We start from the raw sequence: 7,986 nt of genomic DNA, 5'->3' as shown, positions 1-7,986 counted from the left end.
CATGGCTGCCAAATACCAACAGCCTTATTTCTAAAGCATGACAGCTGAGCATTCATGAAAATTTGTTAACTCCTGGCTAGTTTTTCTGCTCATGCACTGCCCCATTGGTCTCAGAACCTCGCCATTTAAGCTATTTATACTGTCCCTCACATGAGCTACAAACTATGCCCATCAATTAACCTCTTCCACACAAACCTTCACATGATGACATACCTACAGTGAATTGGTCACTAGCTTCCATCCCATACATTTGTTATTACCCTTTGTTTTGTGCTTCCTGATAAACCACTAACAAATCCTGAGTTGCAATTCTCGAATACACTGACGGAGTGAATATATACTTCTGTGCTAAATCCAGCTAAAACCAGTAATCACCTGTGAGTGCATCCATTTTCACTTGCGTGAGTGTCTTCTGTAGAGCCTTTTCCTTGCCTTCCAATAATATCCTTCTCCTGAGCAGCTGCCAATGAAGCTGCGCTGTACCACTGCTTCTCTTCACCACACAGTTGTGGTGGCCCGCTTCAGAAATACTGCATCCTTCTGGATTCCGTCCAGAGTTTGTACACAGCCTTTTCAATCTCGAAGCAATAAATGAATGCACCTGCAGGAAACAGAACACAGGAATAAAATTTCTATGCTATAGTCACAGCCAGGAATGAGGCGTTAATTGCGGGTTTAACGTCAAAGCGACTCAGGCTTTGAGGAACACCGCAGTGAAGGGCTCCAGAAATTTTGGCCACCTCGGGTTCTTTAATGTGCACATACATCGCAGAGTAAACGGGCCTCTAGATTTTGCCTCCATCGACATTACACCGGCACGGCCAAGATCGAATTGCATTTGTTGATTGCATAGTGTCATATGGTAATATGCTTTCATGCCTGTTGAAGCATGCAAGCCAGAAATCATGTAGTTGTTTAAAATAAACACAAAACTTACACCCTCACAATGATGGTGTCATGCAATAGTAGTAGGTTCCGATGTAAGAAAGTGAAAACGGTAATTGTGTACTTTGCCTTTTTATAACGTTAACTGCACAAATCATTTAGGAAAATGATTTCATGCTGATGAAAATCAGATTAGTGTGTGTAATAGCAAATATTCAAAAATAAAAATAGTATGCAACAGTAGGAGCACTGCCTGTATATCACACAAGAGGCTGGGCTTGCTAAGAGCAATTCTGTAATTCCAGCTTTTCCACATGCCCTTGACACAACACTGAAATGTGCAATACCTAAAAAATTTAAATGTGATAAAGAAGGAAGTGTAACACACACTGACGACTCACTAGTAGACAGAGGAAGTAGAAATAGTAATGCAATAACCAGCACTAAAACGCACTAGCCTTCATAACAAAACATGATGCAATTAGTCACATCAAGATGCAGAGCCATGCCAGACAAGCCACTTTCTTAGAATGGCAAAAGCACCACTACACTCTAGTATTTCCAAAAAGGTGCGCATGTTACAAGCCAAGTGCATCTTTATTGCTATGCTATTTTTCACTATGACCATTGCTGCTAAGTGCATGAGAAAAAGAGGGTAACATTTCGCATTTTACCTCTTTTTTGTTTGGTTTGCTTTTCTTTGTACTTGGCTCCTTTCTATTTCGAGTATATACAGTGCAACCCATATAATGTGGAAAACTGATAATGTAAACAGTTGTTAGTGCAGCATGCATTCATGTCTTATATCCTATTCTTTTCGAGTTGTTTAGCCATGCCATCAGGTAGCAAGCCAAAAATCTGAGTCAACCAGGTCGCTACAATCTCCTAGACAAATATATGTGAATTAGAGCAAGTATACTCACCGAAATGGCAAAAATCTTAAGGTTTACAGTTAAATTACTATTAATGCCTTTCATATTTTGCTCCTCAAGTGAAATCAGATGCCTTCGCTGGAAAGGTCTCTGAGGATCAATAACTTTGTGTGGGCTAGTCGGTTAAGCATCATTGTAAGAGGCAGCGCAAAAGAAACCAGGATGAAAAGGAAGACACATATACCACAGGACGAGCGCTGAACTACCAACTGGTAGTTGGACGAGTGCTGAACTACCAGTTGGTACTTCAGCGCTCGTCCTTTGGTATACATGTCTTCCCTTTCATCCTGGTTTCTTTTGCGCAGCCTCTTACAATGGGTCTCTGAGGAGTGTCATGTGACACTGGCGTTACAGTAGAAGAACGAAAGTTATCCTACTGCTACAACTGTTGAGGAGTGCTATGTGACACAGGCATTACAGTAGAAGGATAACAAGGCTGTCCTCCTGCTGTAATATCGCCTTAAAATGCTGCTCTGTAGCCCGCCACTTCAAATCCAGAATCAAAGTTGCAGTATTGCAGGACGCCTTATTGAGAAGAAACACACATATACTATTTCAAAGGCAAATGCCAACATATGCCGTCAACACTGGTTCAAAGCACACTGGTGCAACACACTGATCTCAACACAGAGTTCTAGAAAAACGCACTTTAGAAAACTCAGTACTTACATGTGTTCTGCAATACACGTTGAACGGGCACAGACAAGGAAGACAGCCCCACAGTTGGACAGCGGAGACATCCTTTTCAGTGACAGCTCTTTTCAGACCTCTTCACCATTGGACAGCAGGCACTTCACCTGCATAACATCATAATTTGAATTTCACCTGTGCAATCTATGGAAGATGACGTACCCACAATGACTGTGTTAATGGGTAAGAATTCGTACTGCCAGTTTCACACAAACACAAAGCAAAGTTTAAACAGACAAAAGTTACCTTGCTCACACTTGAATCCACAATAAGCTCTGCACTGTTTAGGGTTCTTCAGAAATAATTAATCTGAAAGGGCTATTAGAAAAGGCTGCAAAGTGCTCGAGCCTATTTTTGGACTGGTTATTCTTCAACATCTAACAATGATTTTTCTTCACGGTCGCCTGCCACTAAAAGCACTTTACGGCTACACTAATGATCGAACAGGCAGTTTTCTCATTGGGGAAGCCGCATCACTCCTCTATTTACGCGAATACGCGTTCATACAGCCTGTTACTGGATGTGGCTTTTTGAGCTTGTAAGACACCACTGCAAGGCGATTGCACCGACAGTTCAGCCTTGGAGGACGACGTATTCAGTCTGCCTTTGACTCCAACGCGATTAACCGCCCGCCACAGTGGCCAGTAGCGTGTATCGCTTGGTTTGGTTTATTGGGGTTTAACGTCCCGAACTATAAGGGACGCCGTAGTGAAGGGCTCCGGAAATTTCGACCACCTGGGGTCTTTAACGTGCCCTGACATCGCACAGTACACAGGCCTCTAGAATTCGCCTCCATCAAAATTCGGCCGCCGCGGCCGGTATCGAACCCGCGTCTATCGGGTCCGGCAGCCGAGCGCCGCAACCACTGAGCCACCGCGGCGGGTCTGGTGCCGCACAGTCCGCTGCAGCGAACACGACTCGATGTCGTATCGAGCAGAGTATATCAAATGCCGAGCCCTGACGCGTACTCGCGTAGCGCAGTATGCAGCGCCAGAGACCGAATGACGCGCACTATGGGCCACCGAGGCGGGCAGCTATGGGTTAGCTGCGTCGAATGCAGAGCGAACACAGCATACCCCTAGAGCTCGACAGCAGGTTTAATCGTCTCGCATAGGTGTGTTCAAAGCTTACGAAGCCACTTCAAGAAATTGTATCGACGCGTGTACGCGCAGCACATAATGCAACGCTAAACAGGTCAAGTTGCGTGCACTATCGTCAAACCGCTGCGAGCGGATAGCGACGAAAAACATGCGTGCAGGCAGCAGTGCACAACCACGTCGAACAATGATTTTAGCTTATTTTCACGGCGTTCGCGTCGCAACGGATACACTGTGAACACAGACAGGCCAGCTAGTTATAGTGACTCAATGTAGAGTGCATTTTGCCACCGCAGAAATAACCGTGCACAATGGCGGCAGCGCCTCATCTCTTCCGTTTCTTCTCGCCTTAGTGCTAGGTGGTTAATTTGCGTGGTGGCAAATTGCGCGCATCCCTGCGCATTATTACAGGTCTTACCTGAAAACGAAGACTCGACGCCTTCCAGTAACCGCTTTCTTCTTTTGTAAGGCGGTTCCGGTAGATAAAAGACGCAGCAGCTTCCATCGGTGAAGTCCAACGTGCTGTCATGACGAAAAGCCAGCAGGGTTCCCGGCGCGGTCGCTTTTTCACGAAGCACATGAAGGGCTGGAAATTGTACTGCCAGCGGTGCCAAAAGCTACGATCACAAGTCAAACCAAACACGAGTTTGAAGCAGCGATTTTGAAATAAATACAACACAAAACATGCCCCAACGAGCGAGCGGCGAGCACAAACGGCAGCACGCCGGAACGACCCACGTGGTCGCGTGGTGCCCGGATGTGTTCGTCTTGTCACGTGACCTGCCAGCCTGCGCGCTCGATTTGAACGGCGTTAGCAAGTCCGCGGCGCGGGCGCAAGGTACATATGCTGTATATTGGTTTCTCAATAGGTGTGTTGAATACTGGTCTCACGAGGCATTTCAACAGCCTGTATGCTTATACTCTATGGTCCAATCAAGATGATGCCACTTTATTTCATGCGTTTGCCTCCTTTTTGTTGTAATAGTCTTTAGTTACCCTCGTGTACATACGTGTGAATGCTCCCTTTGTGAGCAAATGTGTACGGCCCCTTATAACCCACACCTGTAAAAATCCCCAATTGGATTGACATCTTCAATCGTAATAAATATCAGGTTTTTCAGGGAAGACTCGAAAATTTTCAAAAATAGGCTTTTTGGGGTAAAAATATGGCTTTTGCGGCACATTATTACCAGTATCGCTGGACACCGGGAAGCCGGTTAATTGTCTTAGGTAGTAAGCTGGTAAACTAATTTCTAACTTTTTAACTATCAGAGATAGGCAATTCGTTGCAATTAGAGATTTGTAGCCGGTCGTTAGTAGTAGCCATATCAGTTTTTAGAATTTCTAAAACGCGATTACATTCGCTGCTGTGGCTCGACAAAATTTGGCTGCATCGTGCGAAAATACATTCGGTTTCGAAAGCATGCAGGCAAAGCAAGCCCTCCAGTGCATGTAACTAGTCGAAAAAGCCAAATTTTGTCAAGCCGCAGCCCCAAGGGTAATCGCGTTTTCCAAATTATAAAATCTGATATGGCTATTACGACCAGCTACAAATCTCTGATTGCAACTAGGCGCCTAACTCTACTGATTAAAAAGTTATTTATTAAAAATTAGTAAACCAGCTTACTGAAGACAATTTACCGGCTTTCTGTTGTCCGCCAACACTGGTGATAGCACAAACCATATTTTTACCCCAAAAAGCCTATTTTTGAAAATTTTTGAAGGTGATTGCTGAAACGCCCGGTATTCAGGTAATGCTGCCTCCGCACCATTATGCTGTCACATTTATGAATCAGTAACTCAAGTGAGCTCTCCCTTACATTGTGCTATTTAATTCCAACCTAAGGATAGTTTCATACCACATTTCTCACTTGGTACCAAAAAAGAATACTGTGTTCAGTTGTACGTTAAATTTTACACTGCGAAGCGACCTCATGAGCAGTGTTTTTCCGAGTCACAACCTACAACCAACTTCAACATCATGACCTCTCCCATAGCAGATATAATATGAATAAAGGCTGTTCAGCTGAAATGGGAATCGTTTGAGCTGTTGTTGCGGTTGGTTGTAAAATTTGTGAGAAATCTGTTGTAAATTTAATTTTTGTTGCTAAAGTTTTAATTCACTTGTAGTCAATTAAATTTATATTGGGTCATATCAGTCAATAACATATTGACTTTTTAATGAGTCGTGAGAAATGGGCTGTAAATGGAATTTTTGTTGCTTGAGTTTTAATTCACTTGAAGTCAATTAAATTTATATTGGGTCATATCAGTCAAGAACTTATTGACTTTTTAATGACATAGTGAGAAATCGATGTAAATTGATTTTTTGTTGCTTGAGTTTTAATTCACTTGTGGTTAATTAAATTTATATTGGGTCATATAAGTCAAGAACTTATTGACTTTTTAATGACATAGTGAGAAATCGATGTAAATTGATTTTTTGTTGCTTGAGTTTTAATTCACTTGTAGTCAATTAAATTTATATTGGGTCATACCAGTCAAGAACATATTGACTTTTTATAGACCAAAGTCATTAGGATTTGAGTATTAATAGACTTTTTATTGACTCAATAAATACTCTATAAACAGTTAATTGCATCTCAATGTTCATTTTTGTAAGGGTTGGCACAATACATATACACAAAGCCGTTTGTTAGTCCAAATACGCATAGTAAAGCGCCAGTTGTACCTCGCAAGGGCAACAATAACCCTCAACTCTACTATTCACGTGAGGTTTTGCATGATGTGTGCGAATCAGCGGCAACGAAACGGGGCATGATTTCTCACCTGCTACATTGTCTACTGTTCAGAAATTATGGAACAGAGTGTGCGGTGCTGTTAGCCGCACATCAAAGAATGCAAAGCAGAGAGCTACAAATGTTAGAACGCAAGAGTTTAGTAAGCCACATATCACCCAGGAATGCAGTACTGATAGTTAAAAAGAAATCAAAATACCCAAACAATACAGAAACTGCATTCCTTTTCCTGAGACAGGACAAACTGATACCTTTATGTATGAAACAATTTGCGAATGATAATGCTAATGCTACATTCGCGCACCCGACGCGTGTTGAATATGCAGCGCATTATAGCTTCGCCCGGAGTACAAACAAATGTTGAGCAAAAAAAAAAACGCCAGAAGTGAACCAAAAGCAATTCGAGGAGTTCTAAACCGCAGCGCTTCGCTTCTGCCCTAAGCAAGCTAAAAAAGTAAAACAGTCGCGATATTCTTATATGCGGGGGCAAGAAAGGAACCAAGCTCGGTTATCGCGGTGTAAGCAAGCTAAAAAAGTAAAACAGTCGCGATATTCTAATATGCGGGGGCAAGAAAGGAACCAAGCTCGGTTATCGCGGTGTAAATGACCAAAAGGAAAAGAAAATAATGGCCGAGTAAAAAAATCGAAGTAAAAGAGCAGAACAATGTCACCACCGGGGCAGTTTTTGTTCAGAGCAATTTTTTAAACTGGGCTGACAAAAGCAGCGGCGCAGTGTTCGGCATTTATATTTTACCGCATAAGGAAATAGCGAGATGGGGTTGCAAAGGATAAAAGCAGCACGGTTTTTTTTTCATGCCGCGTTCTGGCTTATGAACAAAAGAGCGCGAATTTCCCCTAGCGGTTCCGCTTTCAGGCGAGTATCGGTGTCGCGGCGTGCCATGATAACCGGCGGCAGGCGCGGGGTGAAAGCAGCCAAGCGTGAGAAGTGAGAAGAAGGTGAGAAGTGAGGGCGGATAGAGAGGTTTGGGTCTCGGCGTTTTGAGCACAGCTTTCTGCTGCAGGCGGCGTGGTGCACGGCGTTCGAACAATGGAGACCAGGGCAGATTTATTGAAGGCAGCGTGCCTGTGGTTAACCCGAAACTATGCGACGTGCCTTTTGGGAGACAACAGCCCCTGTAGTTGTGCTGCACATATTCTTCTCGCTTATTTGTTGTCATCAAAAGGCGAGAATGCAGGTCCCGTGGTTTCTGAGCAGGGCTTCAGTTCATTGTCGGTTTTTGCGCTGCCGTTAAGGACACGCGCCGTTTTAAGAAATATTGATACTGCCAACGGTAGTATTGCGTTTTCGCTAGTTTCATTCATTGACCACCTTGAGCCTTCTAGCGAGCGGATCATAGTTCGAGCTACTTCTTTTTTGTGTGTGTGGTGTAGGTATTAACGGTGGGTTTTTTGTGAAAATTAACTCAGGTCTGCCTTTTTATTCTTTCATTTCAGCAAACAAAGCTTTCCGCTCAGTGCTCTTTCATAATCAAGAAATTACCAGAAAGGCTGTCGATATTTCCCCTAACACACTTTCTCTTAAAAGTGCAAAGCAAAACATATTCAATGGATTTCTTCTGCACTTTCTGAAAACGTTAATCAGAACACATATGAGAATCCAAA

The 7,986-nt window shown here is 43.3% G+C and overlaps 1 long non-coding RNA gene across 1 annotated transcript; it reads right to left on the bottom strand.

The window, feature by feature from the left end:
- Positions 1 to 446: 446 nt before the first annotated feature.
- LOC149371897 (uncharacterized) lies at positions 447 to 4,549 on the bottom strand. The gene is made up of 3 exons (XR_016286940.1): positions 4,023 to 4,549; positions 2,487 to 2,614; positions 447 to 601 (listed from the first exon to the last, which is right to left on the bottom strand). It is a non-coding gene; the product is annotated as an uncharacterized LOC149371897 (long non-coding RNA).
- Positions 4,550 to 7,986: the final 3,437 nt, after the last annotated feature.

Source organism: Amblyomma mixtum, chromosome 1 (genome assembly GCF_055824585.1).
Source record: "Amblyomma mixtum isolate Tamu chromosome 1, ASM5582458v1, whole genome shotgun sequence".
Classification (NCBI taxonomy): domain Eukaryota; kingdom Metazoa; phylum Arthropoda; class Arachnida; order Ixodida; family Ixodidae; genus Amblyomma; species Amblyomma mixtum.
This window is presented reverse-complemented; position numbering and strand designations above follow the sequence as displayed.